At 42.6% G+C, this 22393-nt stretch overlaps 1 long non-coding RNA gene across 2 annotated transcripts in view; it reads left to right on the forward strand.

Annotated features, from left to right (window-relative positions):
• The window catches only part of LOC139362743 (uncharacterized), a 57781-nt gene extending 36353 nt beyond the window's left edge, over nucleotides 1-21428 (forward strand). Inside the window, exon 5 of one of the 2 annotated variants that reach the window (XR_011621996.1) lies at nucleotides 5825-13652. This is a non-coding gene — a long non-coding RNA (uncharacterized lncRNA). Of the gene's footprint in view, nucleotides 1-5824; nucleotides 13653-13799 lie in introns of those variants that run through there. The other variant, XR_011621997.1, reaches the window with a different exon arrangement.
• Nucleotides 21429-22393: the final 965 nt, after the last annotated feature.

Genomic DNA, 22393 nt, shown 5'->3' on the forward strand with positions numbered 1-22393 from the left:
ACTATGTGAAGCTGACTCTGACCCCAGACAAGGAGAGAGATGGCAGTTCGATTCCTTATGCAGAGAAAATGGAGAATGTGCTGATGAAAATAGAGAATGGAATAGGATTCACGCCCCTTACTCTTGAGGGCATTCCCACATGAGAGGTACCTCTGGCTTTGGGGAGCAAATGCCCTTGGGATGCCAGGCCCTGTGAGCCTGCCACACAGTTTACCTGTCTGTTTGGAGAGTGAGGAATCTTGGGGCGGGGAATGCTCAAAGCTAACTGTGTTCCTAATCTCTACAATGGAGAGCTAGTAGTGTCTGTCCTTGCTCCCTGACTGGCCTGCACTCAGGGCCCGCCAGCTGTCTACCTTCTCTCTGTCTCCTTTGATAGAGCAGTTACTCATTAACACACATTCTGACGTCTCCTCCCTAGCCATGTGGCTTTTTTCTTGATCTGTTTCTTGTTTCTCATCTTGTGCTGTAGAAACCAAAGTACTATTTCTTACAGGACTAGATACGACTCTTAACACCTTTGTAAAAGTTATTTCACTTGTTCTAGGAGGCCTTTAGAAGCTGTAGTTTGGATCAGGCTCCATGCATCACCCTGAGTGACTTACCTTCCTCTATGACCTTCCTCCCTGTGCTCATGGGTTCCTGGGGTCTAGGTGGTGTGGAGATGCTTGGAGGTTGAGTCTGAGATGGTGGAGACATTCTAAAGGATAGTGTCCCAACTGTTCTAGCTAAGAGAGGCCCAAGGAGACGTGATGATTAAATGTATTATAGTATCCGAGGACAGAAAAAGAACATTGGGTAAAAACTAATGATATTTCAGGGCTGGATATTGTATGAGTAAAGTATGGACTTTAATTAATAATAATATTATCAAGATTAATTGTGACAATGTGCTATACTATTGTAAGACGTTCATCATGGGGAAAGCTGGGCTTGGGTATATGGGCACTGTGTGCATTGTCTTTGAGTTTTTCCTGTAAATCTAAAATTATTCTAAAGTATAAAATAAGAACTTCATTAACTCCCTAGTCACCAACAAAAAGAATGTCCTCACCCACATCATAGCATTCATCTCTGCCCTGGCTGGACTATTGAAAAGATGAGTGTCATTCAATATGCCTTTCTTGATGGGTAGCAATCAGACATCACCTGTATCATCAGTGCTTTCTGGAAAGATTATATTTACCTGTCCAGAAAGAATAGAGTTTTAAAGTCCTGGGTGGGTGGCTAGGAAGATGGAAGTGACGGAGCAGAAGTACACATTCTGGTTCTAGAGTGAGTGAAGCTCTTAAGGACACTGAGTGGCAATGAGTGAGCCTGCAGTCAACCTGGCCCACGTCCAGATAGCTGTTAGGGAATGATTGATCCATGAAGACATCATCTCAGAGAGTCGAGGTAAGGTTTGCATCCAGAACACACAGCCGAATATCAGGAACTGAAGGTGTACCCACACTTCTGTCAAATATGAGAGTTATTCTGAAAATCAGCAGGAGCTAAGGCTATACAAGCCAGATCAACTGAGTCAATCAGGAGTGAATTCTGGAGCCCTGAGTCCCAGAATTCTGATTCTGAGCACAATGGGTAGCACACTTCCCATGACACACTGTTAAAGACAGGCAGCAAGGCTGAACAAGATGCCTCTGGAACTATTCTTCGGCCTAACGGGGCATTGATGAGAGAAAAGAGGGATTGAAGAGGTGGAAGGAGATGATTTGGCAGCCAGTCCTACTCTTCAAGCTGTGACTGGTTTTCTCAGGAGGTGCTTACACATTCAGTCTAGCAGGTTGAATCGTGTCCCCCAACATTCGTGTCTACCAAGACCTCAGAATGTGACCTTTTTTGGAATTAGGGTCTTGCAGATATAATCAGTTAAGATGAGGTTGTACTGGATAAGAATGGACCTTAATCCAATGACTGCTGTCCTTATAAGAGGAGAGGACATGGACACTGACAGGGAAGAAAGCCATGTGAAGACAGAGGCAAAGATTGGAGTGATGCAGAGGTTGGAGTGATGCAGCTGTGAGTCAAAGAACACCAAGGATAGCTGGGAGCTACCCGTGCTAGGAAGAAGCCTCCCTATGCCTTTAGAGGAAGATGCCTCTGCCAACTTCTTGGTCTTGGATTTCTAACCTCCAGAATTTTGTGAGAATGAATTTCTGTTGTTTTAAGACACCTAGTTTCTGGTACTTTGTTATGGCAGCCCTGGGAAACTAATACATTTGATGAGGATGATCCTGGAAGGGTATGGGGTACTTAGCTGCATATGTCCTTTTGAGAGCCAGAGATTATGGGCATTCCTCTTCCCTGTAAGATCTAGAGATTGTGCCTCATACTTGTGGGTGCTGATATGGTCCAAAATCAATGAGTAATTAGTATAGGTAATAAAATAGGTTACTCCTTCCTTCGACTTCCTACAGTGAAGGCTCTCCCAAGGGGGATTTCTTTGTGAAACCCTTGTGCCGTTATCTGAAGGAACTAAGAAGTGTAGATTCCTCCAGCAAAGACTGCCTCATGGTTTCATGGTTTGTGTCCACTTTTTCTTCTCTAGAGTTACCTCTCCTGCACCTCCATACAGAAGCACCTCTCCTTCAGATTCTTGACCCGTTGGATCCCTGTGGCCTCTGACACTATTAACCAGCCCTTCTGGAAACTTTTCTTCTAGGCAGCAATACCTCGTTCTTCTTTCTCCTGTAACTTCTCCTCTTATATGTATGACTTAATTGCCTCTTATTCCTCAACCTTGCTAAGAAACATGTGTTTGCTTGAGTTCTGTCTTTGGTCCTCTTTTGACAACTCTCTTGGGTAAGCATCCAGTGTCCTTGCTTTAATTGCCACCCACCACATGACTCCCAAATCTCTGCTCCAGTTCAGAGCTTTCTCTTAAGCTTCATCTTCAGGGAGTCAATGCAATGTCTCCATCTAGGAGTGCCAGGCACTTCAAACTCAGTGTATTCCAAGCCATTTACCAATTTAACTCTTCCCTTGGTTAGAATTATAGACTCCCCTCTTTCCAGAATGAATTCATGCAGAGTTTTAAATTAAGATTAAATAGATGGATATTGGGCAGTTTTGGAGAAAGTAAAAAAGAACAAAACCCCCCAAACCACACAAAGAATTACGGTTGGTGGCAGTGCAGGAATTATCCAATCAATAGACTATCAAAGCTTATCTGTACAAACTTTCAATATGATACGAGGGGATTTTAGGACACAAAATATACATAGTTGAGGAAATTGAGGTCAAAGTGTAACACATTTCATACCTCCTTCCAGATCTTTTCATCTTTCTCCTTTTTGATTCCCAGACCTGAAGTAGGGGCCACTCTTTTTGGCCACCTTGTTTCACCCTCAGGCCAGGCTGAGCTCTTTGAAGTCTTCTGATGAAAAAGCAGTCTTTTCCTGTCCCCTCCTCAACCCTGAAGCTAGGTTCTGCCCGTCCTCTGTAATGACACATTCGCAGCCTTGCCTTTGGTACATACCAGCAGGTGGATGAACCTAGAACCTCTTATCTGATCTATTATCCTGAGTCCTGTGCCTCAAGGCTGCCACACTTCTCTCTCCACCCTCTTGCGTCAGAGTCCAGACCAGCAAACATGTTCAGGAAATCATAAGAAAGATAAAAAGCCTACAATGCTCCAAGGACCAGATTTTCTTTTTTCTTTTTTTTTTTTTTTTGAGACGGAGTCTCGCTCTGTCACCCAGGCTGGAGTGCAGTGGCGCCATCTTGGTTCACTGCAAGCTCTGCCTCCCGGGTTCATGCCATTCTCCTGCCTCAGCCTCCTGAGTAGCTGGGACTACAGGTGCGTGCCACCACGCCCAGCTAATTTTTTGTATTTTTAGTAGAGACGGGGTTTCACCATGTTAGCCAGGATGGTCTCGATCTCCTGACCTCGTGATCCACCCACCTTGGCCTCCCAAAGTGCTGGGATTAGAGGCGTGAGCCACCGCACCCAGCCCAGTTTTTCTTTTTAGAGTGTTTATGGATCCAGAATTGAACTGGAGAGTTGAGTGGTGGGATCATTAGGGAAGCAGGAGCCTAGGAGAGTGACAAGATTTTAAGTTCAGCATCATCTTGAAACTATCTAGACACATTCCTTGCCAGTCATCACCAATGGTCCTAAGATGTTTATAGTTGAGGAAGACCTACAAGGACACATTCCTACAACAACAGAAAGTCCAGATGTCCTGATACCCATAACAATATATGCTTTCAAGATAATTACATTTATGCTTTGATGTACTCACACAGTAAAATGTCAAAGATAGTTTTCTTTAAATCGATATAATAATACATTTTGTTATGCTCTCTGCTCACCTGCATGTAGTCACAGCTTAGTTTAGTCTCTACATAGACAAGATGCCCATATAAGAAAAACTTAAAACAGAGATGATGTGTTCCTTGGCCTGCTTTCTGGAGATGCCCTACTCTGCAATGGAGTAGTTTCTGATAAATTTGCTTCTTTCACTGTGCTCTGAAACTCGCCTTGAATTTCTTCCTCTGTGAGATCCAAGAACCCTCTCTTAGGGTCTGGATCAAGACCCCTTTTTCCCGTAACTGGATGGAAACCCACATAATAAAATTTATTTCCAAATATGGTGTAAAGTTATCTAATTCCAGCATTTCACTGCTAAATATGTTGAGGTTCTGACATTAGCGGCTCGGGAATGTACTGATGAAGATACTCAGATGTATAACACTGGCTGTTTCCCCTGGTATATTAAGCACAGTTTGTTTTTGAGATATCCAGTAATGATTTGAAGTGTGCCCATGAGCAGCTTTGGGCTCAATTCTGGCATTCATGTCTTAATTAGGTGGGTTTTGACTCATCATGATTTAGTTACCCATTTTTCTTTAACAGAGCGCCTTATTTATTTTATGCAATTAGAAGGGAAATGACAGAAAAGACCATTAACTGTACCTTACTGTACAAATCCCAGAAGTAATTAGGGACTTACATAAACAGCACATCTTAAATTATTTATTTGACAGTCTCTAATAACAATGCCAGCAGTGTCATATACTTTATTCTTCATTAAAGCAAAAGTGATTATCCTGCTATATAACTCAATCATCTGAAAAATTTAATTCCCATAACAACATTTGTTATTACTGTTGTGTAAAAAGGCAGATTAAAGACAGAATTTTGACACATCAAATTGGACTGCAGCACAAAAGCCAAAATAAGTGTTTCTTCCACTAGAGGACTGGTGCTTGGTCTGTTTTGGAAAGTCCTTCCTCTGGATGGTAGCAGGTGATGGAGTTGGGCAGAATCTAATTTTCAGCAAGTTTTAATTTTTTCACTGCCTGGATGAATTCTAGAAATCAATGTTGCATAAGCTAATTTTGGTGGGGTTGGAGGGTAGTCCTAGAAAGGTGATTGATTAGATAAGATAATTTGGGGGGATTTTTAAACTTCCATTGAGCAAACAATTCAACATTTACTGGAATCCTTGGACCTGTGAGGATGTGGGATAGATTATAGATACCAAGTTAATAAGACATTGTTTCTGGCCTCATTGAGCCTGGGCTACTAGTCGTTAATGTTTCCAGATCTCCTTGGGCACTTGGTCACCTGCCTGAAGTTAGGCATGGTTATGTCTTTTGTTTTGACTTATGGGAACTGTTACGGGCTGAATGTTTGTGTTTCCCCACCTTAAATTCATATGTTGAAATCCTAACACTCAATATGAGGAGGTAGAGCCTTTAGGAGATAATTAGGTCATGAGGGTGGAGTCTTCATGAATGGGAGTAGTGCCCTTATAAGAAGAGTCACAAGACACCTGACTTCTTCAACCCCCACCTTTCTCCCTGCCATGTGGGGATACAGCAAGAAGGCAACTGTCTCTAAACCAGGAAGAGAGCCCTCACCAGACATTAGATCTGCTGGCACCTTGATCTTGGACTTCCAGCTTCCAGAACTGTGAGCAATACATATTTGTTATTTAAGTCACCTAGGCTATGGTATTCTGTTATTGCAGCCTAAACTAAGACAGGGACCCTGGGGAAGATTCCCCTTCCTTCTTATCTCTCTCCTAACAAGTAACCAGTGAGTTTTCTTTTTATTGCATCAAATCTAGCCCATCCTACTTATCACAGAAAGTAAGTTAGACTTCCCATCAAACCTGGTGATAGACAATCAGTGAGATGACAGATGCAAAGCACAATGATCAGCATGTAACAGGCCTCAGCAAAGGGTATTTTTCTTCCCACATTCATTTAAAAAAAATCTAATGGATTTTTTAAAAAGCTGAATCTGTGTGTATTTTTCCTACAGCAATGTCTAGAAATGTTTACACGAGGGAGTTCTTCATTTTAGGGTTGGGTAACTTAGAGTCTGCTAATTGTTTCCCAATATTTATTCTCCTCTTCTCCCTTAGCAATAGCATCTCAGGATGTAAGTGGGCATACTGCTGCCTCAAGCTAGAAGGCATTTGCCATGCTCCTTTGCATTACCAGGTGACTATTAGACAATGAGAGATTGAAACAAAGTGTTGTATGGGATTTCTGTGAAGCCTCTTTTTAAGAGAGGTGGTACCTCTATTTTTTCTTTTGCTCTCTTCTCTTACCTGGGATGTAGATGCAGTGGCTGAAGCTCTAGTAGCTGTTTTGGACCATGAGGATAAGGGCCCCATATGAGGCATGGTGGAGAGTAAGCCAGAAGTTTCCTGGGTCCTTGGTCACTTAGTGGAGTGCCTTACAAGTCATGGACTGTCTACTTGTGGATTTCTTTGATGTAAGATAAATAAATTTCTAATTTGTTTCAGTCACTGGTTTTTAATTAAAAATTTTAATTTTATTAAATTTATTTTTTATAGTAAAAATAATATACAATTTACCATCTTAACCGTTTTAAGTGTACAGTTCAGCAGTGTTAACTATATTCATACAAACTACTCTAGTTTTAATTTTTTAATTATATGGAACCAAACCTAATCCTAACTAAAACACAGTGGTTATTTTAACTGATCTTCAATAAACTAGTTAAATTAACAGACTCTCCATCTCCTTAGTAAAGTGTGCTAATCATGGCCATCACACGCATACTCCCAGCTATTAAACTGTTCTCTAGGACAGTGGATCTCAATTTACATGTGCATCAGAATTATCTCAAGATTTTCTGATTCTGTGGGTCTGGAGTGCGGCCTGAGAACTTGACATTTCTGATAAGTTCTCAGGACCTTGATGCTGCTGGTCTGGGGATGTACTTGGGGAACTACTGATCTAGGACACCATAGCCTTTGGTTTTTATCAGCAGTGCTGAACGTTAATAGGAAGCAATTGTATTTGTTCTTACACTGATTATGTGTATTATATTTCTGATTGTCATTGTGTAATTCAAATACTACCTTCATCTATGAGAATTTAGTTGAAAAATAGTTGTTTATATGAAAACTAAATCAAATACTTCGTAACAACTTAATGTAGCTATTCATTAAAATAAAGCTACCAAGTGAGATTGGTGGGGCCGCTGTTAAATATCAGAATAGCTATCTATCTATCTGTCTGTCTCTGTCTGTCTGTCTATCTAGATATATGTATATATCTGTATCTAAAACAATTATATATTCAAGTTGCTTTAAAAAGAGTCTTTAATTTATTGTTTTACTTTAAATAAATTAAGTCTATAAATTGTAAATGATGTGTTAATGCTGGAATGAGTTAAAACTTTGGTGAACTGTTAGGAAGGCATGATTGATTTTTGAAATGTGAAATGGAGATGAGATTTGGGAGAGGCCGGGGCAGAATGATATGATTTAGTCAATAAAGACAGTATAGAACTTTAATCAGTGGATCCAATCTTTAAAAAAAACCCTTTGGAAAGTTGGCAAATGAGTGCATACTTAAACATTTTAAATTAACATTCTAAATTAAAATAAAATGTTAAAATTAAAATATGCCTGCTGTGTTCTTTGCTTCCTTACTTTTTCAGTTAACTGATTGCTTAGCCTGGGTTACTATAATGAAAATGCAGAGCGTATGAAAATGGCTTATGTGCTATTACTTTAATAAGGAACGCTATTTAAGCCGAATGAAGAAAAGGGGAGGGAGAGCTAACATGAGAATGCCGAATTGCTCTGGACTGCACTTAGATTCACATGACTGATTTACTGATCTTGTACAACTGTTTCTGATGTGGTTTGGCTCTGTGTCCCCAACTAAATCTCATCTTGAATTGTAATCTGAATTATAATCCCCAGGTGTAGAGGAACGAACCTAGTGTGAGGTGATGGGATCATTAGGGTGGTTTTCCCCATGCTGTTCTCATGACAGTGAGTTCTCATGAGATCTGATGGTTTTATAAGTGTTTGGAAGTTCCTCCTTCATTGCTCTCTCTCCTGCCCTCTTGTGAAGAAGGTGCCTACTTCCCCTTCTGCCATGATTGTAAGTTGCCTGAGACCTCCCCAGTCATGTGGAATTGTGAGTCAATTAAACCTCTTTCCTTTATAAAGTACCCAGTCTCAGGGAAGTTCTTTATAGCAGTGTGAGAACAGACTAATACAGTAAATTGGTATCTCAGAGAGTGGGGTACTGCTATAAAGATACTTGAAAATGTGGAAGAGACTTTGGAACTGGGTAACAGGCAGATGTTGGAACAGCTTGGAGGGCTTAGAAGAAGACAGGAAAATGTGGGAGAGTTTGGAGCTTCCTAGAGACTTGTTGATTGTTTTGACCAAAATGCTGATAGTGATATGGACAATGAAGTCCAGACTCAGATGGAGATGAGGAACTTCTTGGGAGCTAGAGCAAAGGTCAGTCTTGCTGTGCTTTGGCAAAGAGACTGGTGGCATTTTGCCCTTGCCCTAGAGATCTTTGGAACTTTGAACTTGAGAGAGATGATCTGAAACTGGAACTTACATTTGAAAGGGAAGCAGAGCATAAAAGTTTGGAAAATTTTCAGCCTGATGATACAATAGAAAAGAAAAATCCATTTTCTGGGGAGAAATTCAAGCCAGCTACAGAAATTTGTGTAAGTGAGAAGGAACCAAATGTTAATAACCAAGATAATGGGGAAAATTTCTCCAGGGCATGTCAAAAATCTTGGCAGCAGCCCCTCCCATCACAGGCCCAGAGGCCTAGGAGGAAAAATGGTTTCATGGGCTGGGCCCAGGGCCCTGCCACTGTATGCATCATCAGTACTTGGTGCCCTGTGTTCCAGATGCTCCAGCTCCAGAAGTGGCTAAAAGGAGCCAAGATACAGCTCAGGCCATTGCATCAGAGGGTGCAAGCCCCAAGCCTTGGTGACTTCCACGTGGTGTTGGGCCTACAGGTGCCCAGAAGTCAAGAATTGAGGATTGGAAATCTCTACCTAGATTTCAGAGGATGTATGGAAATACCTAGATGTCCAGGAAGTCTGCTTCAGGGGCAGAGCCATTGTGAAGAACCTCTGCTAGGGCAGTGTTGAAGGAAAATGTGGGTTTGAAGCCCCACACAGAGTCCCCACTGGGGCACTGCCTAGTGGAGCTGTGAGAAGAGGGCCACCATCCTCAGATCCCAGAATGGTAGATCCATGGACAGCTTGCACCGTGCACCTGGAAAAGCAGCAGACACTCAATGCTAGCCCGTGAGAGCAGCTGCAGGGGCTGAACCCTGAAAAGCAACAGGGGTGGAGCTGTCCAAGGCTGTGAGAATCCACCCTTTGAATCAGCATGCCCTGGATGTGAGATATGGAGACAAAGGAGATTATTTTGGAGCTTTAAGATTTAATGACTGCCCCACTGATTTCATACTCGCATGGGCCCTGTAGCCCCTTTGTTTTGGCCAATTTCTCCCATTTAGAATGGGAGAATTTATCCAATTCCTGTACCCCCATTATATCTTGGAAGTAACTAACTTGCTTTTGATTTTACAGTCTCATAGGTCGAAAGGACTTGCCTTGTCTCAGATGAGACTTTGGACTTGGAGTTTTGGGTTAATGCTGGAATGAGTTAAAACTTAGAGGACTGTTGGGAAGGCATGATTGATTTTTGAAATGTGAAATGGAGATGAGATTTGGGAGGGACCAGGGGCAGAATGATATGGTTTGGCTCTCTGCTCCCACCCAAATCTCATTTTGAATTGTCATCCAAATTGTAATCTCCAGGTGTAGAGAGAAGCAACTGGTGGGAGGTAATTGGATCATGGAGGCAGCTTTCACCATACTGTTCTCATGATAGTGAGTTCTCACAAGATCTGATGGTTTTATAAGTGTTTCGCAGTTCCTGCTTTGTTGCTGTCCTTCCTGCCACCCTGTGAAGAAGGTGCCTGCTTGCCCTTCCACCATGATTGTAAGTTTCCTGAGGCCTTTTCATCCATGTGGAAATTTGAGTCAATTAAACCTCTTTCCTTTATAAATTACTGAGACCAAGGGAAGTTCTTTACAGCAGTGTGAAAATGGACTAATACTGTTTCCAAGAGGCCATGTAAATGAGTGCTTCTTAAGATGGTACATACAGTAAGAAGAAAGAAGCATTTACTTGCAGGCATCCATCTCCCATTGGTTAAAAGTTTGCTCCATGGGGCATTAATTCCCTTATACTCACAGTTGGGCATGCATGAGGACCAGTGCCAGCTTCATGGGTGCTGGCCTGTGGAGTCATATGGGGCCCTGGGATCAGAAGAGGTCCCACTCTTGGGGTTTAATGCTTTGCAGTCACTGTTTTGAAATTCTTAATTTTATTTCTGAATTTGTGTTTTGTAAGTGAAGTCTGAGGGACAAGAAAGTATGCGCTGGTGGGTTGGAGCCTGGGCTCACAGGTAGTCCTGTCTCCCCCGCTTCTTCCTGCCTTTCAGGAGGGTGTGTTCTCAGCAGCCTGCTCCCTTAGTCATACTGCCTCAGCCCTCTTCCTCTGTGGGGATGTGGACTCCAGCATGGGGAGGGCTGCGTTGTGTATGCTCAGCCATGGGGAGGGATCCTTGACTCCTGGGAGTGTTTGCACTCATCCTGTGCCCCAGGGAGTGTAACACTAAATAGAAAAATAAGATAGACCATGAGAGGTCAAGAGAGACACTGTGGAAGAAAGGAAAAAGCTTTTTCCTGCTTTTCAAACAAATGACCTCACATTTTTAGTTTGTACTGGGACCTGAAAGTCATGCAGCTGGCTCTAATGGGCACTAAGTGGGTCTGTTTGTATCATGTCTTGGTGTCAATAGGGATGCACTGAGGCAAGTGGTAGGAGTGCACAGCACAGGCAGGGGGCAAGATATTACCAGGTTTTCTTTGACTGAAGTGGGTCAGAGGCCACATGGAGAAGGTCATTACAGTTGCAGCTATGTCTGAAACAAGCGGCCAAAGGCCCAGGGATGAGGGAAGGCCAAGATCTGAACTGGCATATAGGAGATACTGATAAAATTCTCCTCTTGCATCACTCAAATCAGCTCTGTACCCTGCCCCTCCCCGCATCATATACTGGCTTTCACACTATAATATGTGGCCTTTATTTTTGTGATGTGAAGATGTCTTTATGTCTTCCCTGAGAAATGAGGTACAAGCAGTAATTCATCTTCAAAAGTGTGGCCAGCTGCAGTTTCTGAAAAGATTTTTAGTGAGAGAGTAAAATGAACTACAGCCCCATCATCTCTCTCCTCTACCACTTATTCCAGATTTCCCTCTTCCTTGGCTAAAACTTTGACCAGTGTGTGGGTTTCTTTGCTGGTACAGTGACCCAGACCATCCTTGAGGGGCCTTGTCCTTAGTTGCCTTAGCTTGGTCAGGCACTGGTTGTTCAATGGTCTATTTACTGATATCACTGGGCATGGAAGCACCAGGAAATACTCCAGTGAGTCCCCTGGGGTTTCTGACATACTCCTTCTTGATCCCATTGTATAGCATCACCTAGCTTTTCATGATAATTAGAAATAAACTCATGCATCTGCCTGTTGATCTACTAGAAGAAATGAAAGTGAGCAAGGAGGAGTTGAGGCTTCAAGGCAGTAGAAATCTTACTGTATTCCCTGATGGAAGTATCCCTATCCAGGACCAGGCCTCCTAGTGCAAGCAGAGCCTAAGGCCTAGGGAATGGGAAGCATACATTATGTGAGTCGCTGGGAATTATGATGAAAAGGGTTAATCCTTCTTCTACCCACTGGTTCTTGGACTTGGATATTCTAGTTATTGGAGACACAGAACCATGTACTACTGCTTGCTGGTTCAATGCCTAGATCACAAACTGGAAAAGAGCACAGTAAGTTTGCAGAGTGTTATTCTAGCACATTAAATGACTCCTAACAGGCTATTACACTGTCTTACTAGCCTGGATGTTTCAGGGCGATGAAATGTATGGTAAGACAGTGGAGCTCATGGTCACATGTCCATCGTCACCTTCCTTTAGTGTAAAATGGGTCCCTCACACCAGGCAATATTATGTGTGATACAATGTCAACAGAATAGGCATGTGTAAACCTTGGATGGCTTGGATGGTGGAGGCATTATGGAGAGGAAAGGCAAAACTAATCTAAAGCAGGTATCAAACCTGAAAAGATCTCTTCTGTCTGAGGCAGAAGGTGATGTAAGTGTAATTCTGGAGGAGTGGTCCCATATCAATGTCTCAGTGTCAGTCTCAGCTGTTGAAAAGTTGGGCACTCAGCAGTGGTATTAGGTATGCTGACCTTATTGAGGAGCAATTTATGCTATTGGGTGCATCCTTGGCATGGCAACATGGATGGAGCCTATGTATGAGCCAAATGGCCTGGGTCTATTGCACCAGCACTGTGGTGACCAAAAATGTTCATAAACAAGTCACCCTGTTCATCCAGATGGTGAGAGCCTTGTCTAGGAGGGATGCTCTCTGGTGGAACACAAAGATCTAGGCACTTAGTACCTATATCCATATGTCCAGCCACATGCCTCTTCCCCAGACCTCATTTCCAATTTTCTAATCTTGTTTTTTTCAGGACTCTGACCAAATAATTAAACCATTTTTGCCACTTCCTAGGAATCTATATATATCTTTACTTCAGACCATTCCATATAGAGTGAATCACCAAGTATACTGCTTACAGCTATGCCTACAGGGAGAATTTTCCTTATCACTGTCCTTAAGGCTTGCTCCTGGGTAATGCAGCTGCAGCATCGTTTATTGTATTTTACCACCAGTGTATTATATTGACCCATCTATTATATGAATCATGGCTGAGTTTTTCCTTCCTCTGTTAATTGGTATTAGGAAACCCTTTACGAGGCTGTGAGAGTGAATTGAGGAAGAGGTGTTAGTACAATGGAGTTAGGTGAATGGGAATCTGGGCTACCTATTCATGTGATTTATTCATTCCTTCTGGACTTGCTCAGGCCCAATCCTGAATATACCATTTTCATCGTACAGTGAATTGCTGCTGTGCTTGCCTGAACTCGTGATTCTGTGAGTCTGCTCATATCCAGCTTGATGGGCAATTTCAGTTGCATAGTCATTTGGTGCCCCAAGGTCAGGTGCTCAGTCTCTACTAGGTCTCAGTGGTATGCCAGCAGCTGTTTTACAAATGGAAAATAGCTGTTGGCCACAGAAGCTGTGGCCTTGCTTTAGAACCCTAGCTAACACTCCTATTAAGGATTTCCAGATGCTTCATGAATTATTCTTATCCACCACAGATACCAGATACTTTCAGCACCACCAGATCTGCTAAGTGATAAAGTGGCAAAGCAGCTTGCACCCTGAGTGGATTGCTGCCTTTTGAGTGCAATCGTGGGGAGAAGGGTGAGGGAAAAGTGGGAGTGAGGTGGGAGAAGAGAGTGAGAAAAGATAAACATGTTATTATTCAACTGGTCGCTACTTATATTTGAGAACGACAGAATTCTCAGTCTCGAGAGATCTTTTTTTTTTTTCTTTCAGGGCAGTACATATGAAGGTGGAAGGGAGAAGAATTTATCTGTCAGCTGTCATCATACCTCAAACATGCACGCCACAGGGCATGAATTTTCTTGCACTTCCCAAATGTAACTAGGTGGGGGCTGAGCAGGGCTACCTTAGCAGGAGGTCTTTGGCATATTAACAGGAAAACTTGGGTGTTGGATGTGACAGATGTGGGATAAGGGCACAAAGGTAAGTGCTGTTGGGTTGGCAGCTGGGTACAAAGCAAGTGACCAAAATCCCTGGATTCAAGTGAGACTGAGAGCCCTGAAGCAACACAGAAGAGATGTCTGGCTTATCAATCAACTACAGGTCCTAGGTGAATTGGATCAGAGGGTTTCTGTGTCTTAATTAGAATTGACTGTGAGAATCATTCACCCTATCCTAATGACACACAAATCTCATCTGCAACCCTGACTTGTCCCTGAAACTCCAAACTCATGTGTCCAACTGCCTACTTAATCTCTCTCCGTGGACATTTAACAGGACATCTCAAACTTAACATGGCCATAAAGGAACTCATTATTTCTGCCACTGCATCAGGCTTGCTTCTTCCCCACTGAGTTGCTCAATTCCAACATCTACAAGTTAACACTTGTTCTTCTCTTTCCCTTGGTTTCCCTCACCCCCTATACTTACCCCCATTACTCCAGTAAAACATCTTCCAAGATATATCTTGACTCTGTTTGCTTTTCTCCATCTTTATGACTGCTTCCCAGACAAAGCCACGTTCCTTTACTTGTACTATTGCAGTAACTTCCCAATACTTCTCATTCCTTCTACACTGGCTCTGCCTAGAATCCATTCTTCACATAGCAGCAGGAGTAATGTTCTAAAAATGTGAAGCAGGCTGGGCGCGGTGGCTCATGCCTGTAATCCCAGCACTTTGGGAGGCCGAGGTGGGCGGATCACGAGGTCAGGAGATCAAGACCATCCTGGCTAACACGGTGAAACCCCGTCTTTACCAAAAATACAAAAAATAAATTAGCTGGGCGTGGTGGTGGGTGCCTGTAGTCCCAGCTACTCAGGAGGCTGAGGCAGGAGAATGGCATGAACCCAGGAGGTGGAGCTTACAGTGAGCTGAGATGGCGCCACCGCACTCCAGCCTGGGTGACAGAGCGATACTCCATCTAAAACAAAAACAAAAACAAAAACAAAACTAAAGTAGATCATGTCACTGTCCTGCTTAAAACTCTCTAATATGCTCCCTCTTGTAGTTAGCAGAAAATTGAGTGATGGACAGAGTCTGATTCCTGTTGTCCTCTCTAGCCACACTGGATTTCTGTCTTTTATTTTTTTTAGGATTTTGTGAAGTGGCATCATTGTCTGGGGTAAATACTCGGAGTTTGTCCTCTTGTGCCAAGAAGGTTAAGGACATGGACACACACAAGAAGTGAATTTAGGAGCAGAGGTTTAATAGGCAAAAGAAAGAAAAGGAAGAACAGCTCTCTCTCTCTTGCAAGAGAGAGGGGCGCCCAAAAGGGAAATCTGGTCCAAGGCAGTTGTACACCAGATTTTATAGGCAGGCTTGAGGAGATGGTGTCTGATTTATGTAGGGCCCACAGATTGGTTGGATCAGGTGGGATGTTTACGTAGCATGAGGGAAGGCTGGCCATCCCACCCTAATTTTATTATACAAATGGACTTTCCACTTGGTCAGTGCCATCTTATCTGCTCCTTACTGTACATATGGCTGTCAAAGAGAAGGGAACATGGAGCTGCCATTTTGAAGATGCCTAGTCCCAGGACTTGTGCCTAGTCCTGTTGGCACAAATGCTGGCATTCATCCATGCAGGCTTCCAGCTTGCTTGTCTATGTCTGCAGTTCGATTTTATAGGCTGCTCTTGTTAGAAAATAAAATGATTTTGGGGCTGCTTTTCATTAAAAGGAAAACCTTACCAAGGACTCCCATACCCTCACTATCTGCCTAAATAATTTCTTTTTAAATCTTATATCATTTGCACTAGCTGTTCCCTCTGCCCAGAATGCTCTTCTCCCCGATGTGTGTATGCTGGTTCTTGTGATACGTAGCTTAGCTTAAAGGTCATCTCAAAGAGTCCACCCAGTATCTATCACATCTCCCTATCTCTAATTTTATCTTTGCTTGTTTATTTTCCTTGTCTTGCCCCCATTAGAGCGTGAGCTCCATGAGAGCAGAGAACTTGTCATTCTTTTTTGCTCTTATATTTTACTGACCTATAAATATAAGAAGAGTGATTGGCACAAACTCGGCACTCAATAATAAATATTTATTGGCTGGGCATGGTGGCTCATGCCACCCAGCACTTTGGGAGGCCAGGGTGGGTGAATCACCTGATGTCAGGAGTTCGAGATCAGCCTGACCAACATGGTGAAGCCCCATCTCTATTAAAATTACAAAAATTAGCCAGGCATGGTGACATGTACCTGTAATCCCAGCTACTCGGGAGGCTGGAACAAGAGAATAGCTTGAACCCGGGAGGCAGAGGTTGCAGTGAGCTGAGACTGCACCATTGCACTCCAGCCTGGGTGACAAGAGCGAAACTCCATCTCAAAAATAAATAAATAAATATTTCTTGAATGAGTTCATGGATACTGATACTAGTAATGGAAGTATTTATAACTAAAGACTTCTTCTTTATAAATACAAAATGCCCAATAGAAGTATTTGTGAAATAATTTTTTTTTTAATGGCATCCTGTTTTCCCATTTGACAGAAGAAGACTGTTTCTGGAGGACTAACAGAGGCCGGTGGCCCTGATAGGTAATGCAGGATTTCCTAAGGAGGATTTGGATTTTGGGTCATTTGGTTCAGTTAGTCATGACTGACTGGCTGAAAATTTTAAATTGACCACATTCAAGTTCATTCATTTGTGTAGCATAGAGAGGACTGGAGCCTCTAAGAGGCTAAGAGAAAACCTTCAAATCTCCTTACTGGGCCAGGAAGTTGCTTCTGATATGTAGAAAGCACACAATACAAGAAGCATATTCTGGAACCATTATATTACAATTATATGCACTCTCCAGAGGAACGCCTTCATCATTCTTTGATGTTATTTTTGATACTGACCTTGGAAATCATCTAGTTTAGTTTTCTCATTTTATAGATGAGGAAAGTAACAACTAGAGAGATAAAGTGACTAGTTCAAGGTCATTCTGTTACTTAGAGGCAGAGCCAGGACTAGAATTCAGAGCTCCTAACAAGACTTTTACAATATACCATGGCATCTTTTCTCTTATTCTCACATTCCCGTGGAAAAAAAAAAAAAACAAAACCAAGAAACAAACTCACTTAGATTTGTTTTAAACAATGTCCTTATGAGTGCTGGTGGAATCACCTTGGTCTCTGAAGCCTGCAGTGGTGCTAATGAGGAAGGCGCTGATCTTCCTTTCTCATTTTGCTTAGAATATTCTTGACTTGTCGTCAAACAAGTATTTATCATCAAAAGGAATTCATTGTATTTTCATCTAGGGCTCCAGTGAGACTTAAAAGTCACAGCAAACATTCTCATTCCAACCAGTTAACATTCTATTGAAACTCACTAGAAATAAATTCCTTGGAGTGTATTTTCTCACAGTGACATACTTTGTCTCCTAAGGAATCAACACAGGTGGTTGCCTTTCTACCTTTCCTTGACAGGTTTAGGTTTGCAGAATTTCAGAAAGTTTATACAGCTGTCAAAAAATCAGAACTCTTTTTCTTTGTACTGTATTGCTGTAATTAATAGGACTATCAGGACTGCAAATAATTTAGAAGATTTGGGGGAAAACTGAATATTTTCCATCGCTGAAAACAATTCAATTCCATATGCTTTTTCCTGTGTATGTGCTCACCATTGACTTCTTTCCCTCTCTTCCTGACTCCAGGGGTGGAGGTGGGGTAACATTTTTAGTTTGCAGAGTTTTGCATCCATATTTGTTTTCGCTAGATAATTCTCAAGATGATTAGAAGGATTTGGTGGCTGGGGGTGGTGAACACTTACGAGAAATTTGAGTATCTTATTAGCTCTGTCAATATCTAGCTAAGCATATGACCAAGAAGTTTGGATCAGGGTATTAAGGTTGGAGCCCCTTGTAACAGCGCCCTTTCTAAACATTTTGTGCGATGATTAGAGCAGCATGATGGTCTTTTGTTTCCAGAGTGGGTTTGGGGAGCAGCAGACAGCCCAGAATTTTGAGTTCATTTCTTCTGGAGCAAAAGATTGAGCCCAAACAACCGGCAAAAATCGTCCCTGGTTGCTCCTTCCTGCAGATGACTTTCATATTTGCTGGAGCTGCCTGTTTTCAGTGCTTTCTGAGTCCTGTTCAGTCCCTGAAGAGGCAATTGCACATCTTGCTGCACATGCCCGGTAGCCCTACCTTTGTGCAGCCCTTCCCTCCTCAGTAAAATGTTCTCAGCACACAAAAGCAGCCGTTGAAGGGAACAGCTTCAGTGCAACATGCCGGCTGCAGCCCGCCGCTGCACCATCTCCAGTGGTAACAGACGCTGCTAACCCTGCCTAGGAAACTAATGGAGCGTCCCTAAGAAATCCAAACTCCAGCTTGGCTCACCCCAGCCTTCTCCCCCACCTTCAGACCCCCAGGTGAGACTAAAACAAACCAGCACACCATGCGACTAGCAGACAGCCCGGTCAGCGTTCCTGTATGAACTTGGGCTTGCAGCACGCGGATCATCGCGGAATTCAACCTGAATCCTAGCATGTTTTGTTTTGCGGAAAGAAATGGTGTCATCATTGTTTTCCTTTGTTTTCCAGCAATTTATTTTCTTGTGGTAACGTAAAACATTTCCTCTGGGATGGGCTGAGAAAAGTCAGATAGACATTTTTACAAGTGCAAAGTACTTTGGCTTGATTCAGAGTGTGAGATTTCAGAAATGCCTCGTACTAACCAGGTTACCCAGGCAGGGCTTCAAGCTGCCTCCCGAGAATGGTGGCTGAAAGCCAAGGATACAAATGGGATGCTGCAATTTGTGGGGATCTGTTTCAGCATTTATATTTAAATACATTTCCCTAGAAGAATTTTTAATTGGAGATTTCGCCTTGAGATGCTCAAATCAATCGGGGAGCCAAACCTAGTTATTTCGCTTCGTAACCAAGCTTTATTTCAGGACTTTCTTTCCGCTGCGGTTCTTGCCCCAAAGCGATCTGTAAAGCGAACCCACTCTGATACAGTTTGAAAAGTGCATTTTGTACTTGGCTCTTTCTTTGATCGAATTAATCTGGGCTTTTTTGTCGTTCTAAATGAGGCCTATGGGCTGACAATGTAGCTGTTTAAAGGGGATTTTAGGGGATAATAGCCAATGCAAATAGTGCCATGAGAATGGCAACTTGCTTTTGCACTTTCAATCACATAATAACAGCAAAGAAAGCTTTTAAAATGAATTGAAATTTTGTGGCATGCCATCTGGGATTATTTGGGGAAACAGTTCTGAATACTGCAGTTGGGCAAAAGAATGGAGGTATGGTCTGCTCTTAAGCTGACATGTTTCAGATGGCAACCTTATGCTAACTGGTGCAAAGTTGGCTAGCATTTTTTTTTTTTATTTTCTTTCTCTTGGATTATCTGCAAAAATTCTCTTTGATTGCTGGTATTTGGGTCTGAAAAACTTTTCTATTGTTGAAGAATTCAATTCAACTCCTTGCAGCTGCTGATCCCTTTATTGTTCTACTCGTTATGTGTATGCGTCTCAGATGAATGTAGCCAAGCCTTTTAGTGCCTTAATAGGTGTCTACATAAAGGTCATTTATTCTGTCGTACTTGTTTCAACAAAAGTTTATACACAAACAACAACCACAGCTAAAACATTCACATTAATCAATTTCCTCCTGATGCAGAATGCAAAAACTGCCTCAAGCCATGTCTAGGCAAGAAAAATGTTTTCTGTATATGATGTTGTAAAGCAGCAAATAGTTTAAGCAATTTCATCATGAGCAAAGCATAATTGTTTCAGCACAGTTTCTACCCGAGAGAGCCCATTCTGGTGCTTCTGTGTCTCTGCCACCACACTCAGGTTAGGGTGGAGGGCAGAGAGGGACTTAGGATGAAATTTGTTGAGGTTTTCTCTCTTTCATCAATGTTTACCCTGGTTTTGGAGCTGTTCTCTATAAACTTGTGGTGGACATAAGCTATCATCTCTGCAGGAAGGGATGCATAGATAATACTAGAATCTAGAGAAAATTGCATAAAGGAGTACAATCAGGTATCTAGAATTTGCAAAAAATAAATTATTTCCTTGCAGGTATAAGTGCCCCTGATGTACAAAATGACCACAGCCATCCCTTTTCATCGTCAAACTCCAGCAATGGCTGCTTTTAGAAAGAAGTAAGTGATGAAAATAATAAGCTCCCAATCGTTAACACTGGTGAGGATGCCGACATGCTAACTAAAATGCTGGAGGGGACAGAGACAAGCAAGGGTTTCTAGGGGGCCTTGTGCTGTGAGGGGACTGCCCAGCACAGTGGACGTCATGTGGGAATTACAAAACTCTGGCCACGTGGGGGAGGGAGCGCGGAGGCCCACCCACTCTGCCTCCCACAGCAACTCCAGGGAGCTTGCCTCCGCTGCTGGGTAATTCAGAGACACTGCCACGTTCTCCAATTCATCTCAGGATGATACTTAGTCCTGTCATTACCCAAATCCTTCAGGAAATCAAAAACACATGACACGGCATCCGCAGGTTTTTCTCTGCTGCGTCGGTTTGCTCATTCATGAATCTTCCAAGCTCAAGGCTTAGACTTGAAAGGTTAAAGATTCAAGTCCCAAGATGCCTCACAGGATTTTGTGAAGGCCAATAACGCTGTGATTTGACCTCTGTGTGGTTGGAGCGAGGGATGTGGGGTCATTGCTCTCCCAGGACAGCTACCTGATTCTCTCCCACGATCACTTCTCAGTCATTTGGTTTGGATGGGTGCTTCCCAAATTTTAATGAGCATGTGGATGACTGGGGCTCTTGTTAAAATAGATTCTAATTCAGTTGGTCTGGAATGGGGCCTGACAATCTGCATTTCTAGCCAGCTCCCTGGTGAGGCTGATGCTGCCAGGGGCTCTGGATTCTAACTCACCTGGAGACGAGGTGCACTCTCACTGTCCCAGAGCCAAATATCCATTTGTAACATGATGAGAAAAAAAATGCCCATTGATGCAATGAGGAATTTCTTGGCTTTTCAACTCCACTAGCTTTTTTGGGAGATTAGGAAGGGTGTGGGGACAGCCTAGTTTTAGGTAGGCTTATCTTACAGTTTATCTTGCACCTGATTTGATTCTTCAGTTTCAAACAGAAGAGACAAAGTAAGTGGTATTTGATCTCCGTCTTTGATTATTTCTGTATTATTCACTCATTTAAAAAATTACCAAATATATATAAGAGGCCTACTATAGGTGGGTGCTGTACCAGGTGCTGTGGCTACAGTGGTAGCAGACAGATCTCATCCCTGCTCCCCTTTGGTTTACACTCCTACAGCCTGGAGCAGGGAGGCCCAACCCTAGCCACACCCGGGAATCACTTGGGGATTTTTTACAATTGATAAATGCCTGGACCCCACTCCCACTCCCAGGGGATGAAATTTAATTGGTTGGGGAGGAAGCTCAGTCATCAGCATTTTTGCAGAGCTACTCAGGGGATTCTGGTGTGCAGCCAAGGTAGAGGATCCCGGCTCAGAGGATTGAACTACATGGGGGAGGATGTGGGTGGGAATTGGGAAAAGAGCTGTCTCAGATCCCAGACTCCAGAATGGGGGGTGCAGTATCTAAGGGATGAGCATGTAAGTGAAGCTCTCTGTTTGCCTGCCAGCCCACCTTTCTAGAGCATGAAGCCCATTATAGTAAAGGAGGAAATGGCAAAGTTGCCATTGCACATGGCATAACCTTGTAGCATCACAATATACTCATGTGTAGTGACCTCACGTACTGGTTCTAAGTCACAGTATATGCTGTCTTCCTGTTCCTAAAAGTGAACTAGGCCTTTCACTGTTGCTTTGGTGCAAAAGAGGGGCAGGTTCTAGTTTGGGTGACTGTCGTGGTTTCTCTGGAACTGAAGGGTTTCCTAGAATGTGAAACTTTCAGTGCTAAAATCAGGAAAGTCCTGGGGAAACCTGGATGAATAGGTCACCCTAGTTCCAATGTGATGACTGTTACTATGGGGTTCTAAATTTGACGTCAAAAGCATAATTCATAAAAGGAAAAGTTGACAAATTGGATCTTAAAAACTTTGGCTTTGAGAAAGTCTATGTCAAAGGGATGAAAAGATAAGCTACAGACTGGAGGAAGATATTTTCAAACCACATATCTGATAAGGGACCAGTATTTAGAATATATAAAGAATTTTCAAAACTTAGCAATAAAAACCAAATAATTCAATTAGAAAATGGGCAAAAAGCATGAACAAGTATTCACTGAAGAGACTACACAGATGTCAAATCAGCACATGAAAAGATGTTCAACATAACAAGGTATTAGAGGTATTGCTACATGCCTATCAGAATGGCTAAAATGAAAAATCACAATGATGAATGCTGGTGAGGATGTGGACAAAATGAATCACTCATACATTGCTAGTGACAATGTAAAATAGTAAATCCTCCCTCCCTCCCTTCCTCCCT

Source organism: Macaca nemestrina, chromosome 4 (genome assembly GCF_043159975.1).
Source record: "Macaca nemestrina isolate mMacNem1 chromosome 4, mMacNem.hap1, whole genome shotgun sequence".
NCBI classification, from domain to species: Eukaryota; Metazoa; Chordata; class Mammalia; order Primates; family Cercopithecidae; genus Macaca; species Macaca nemestrina.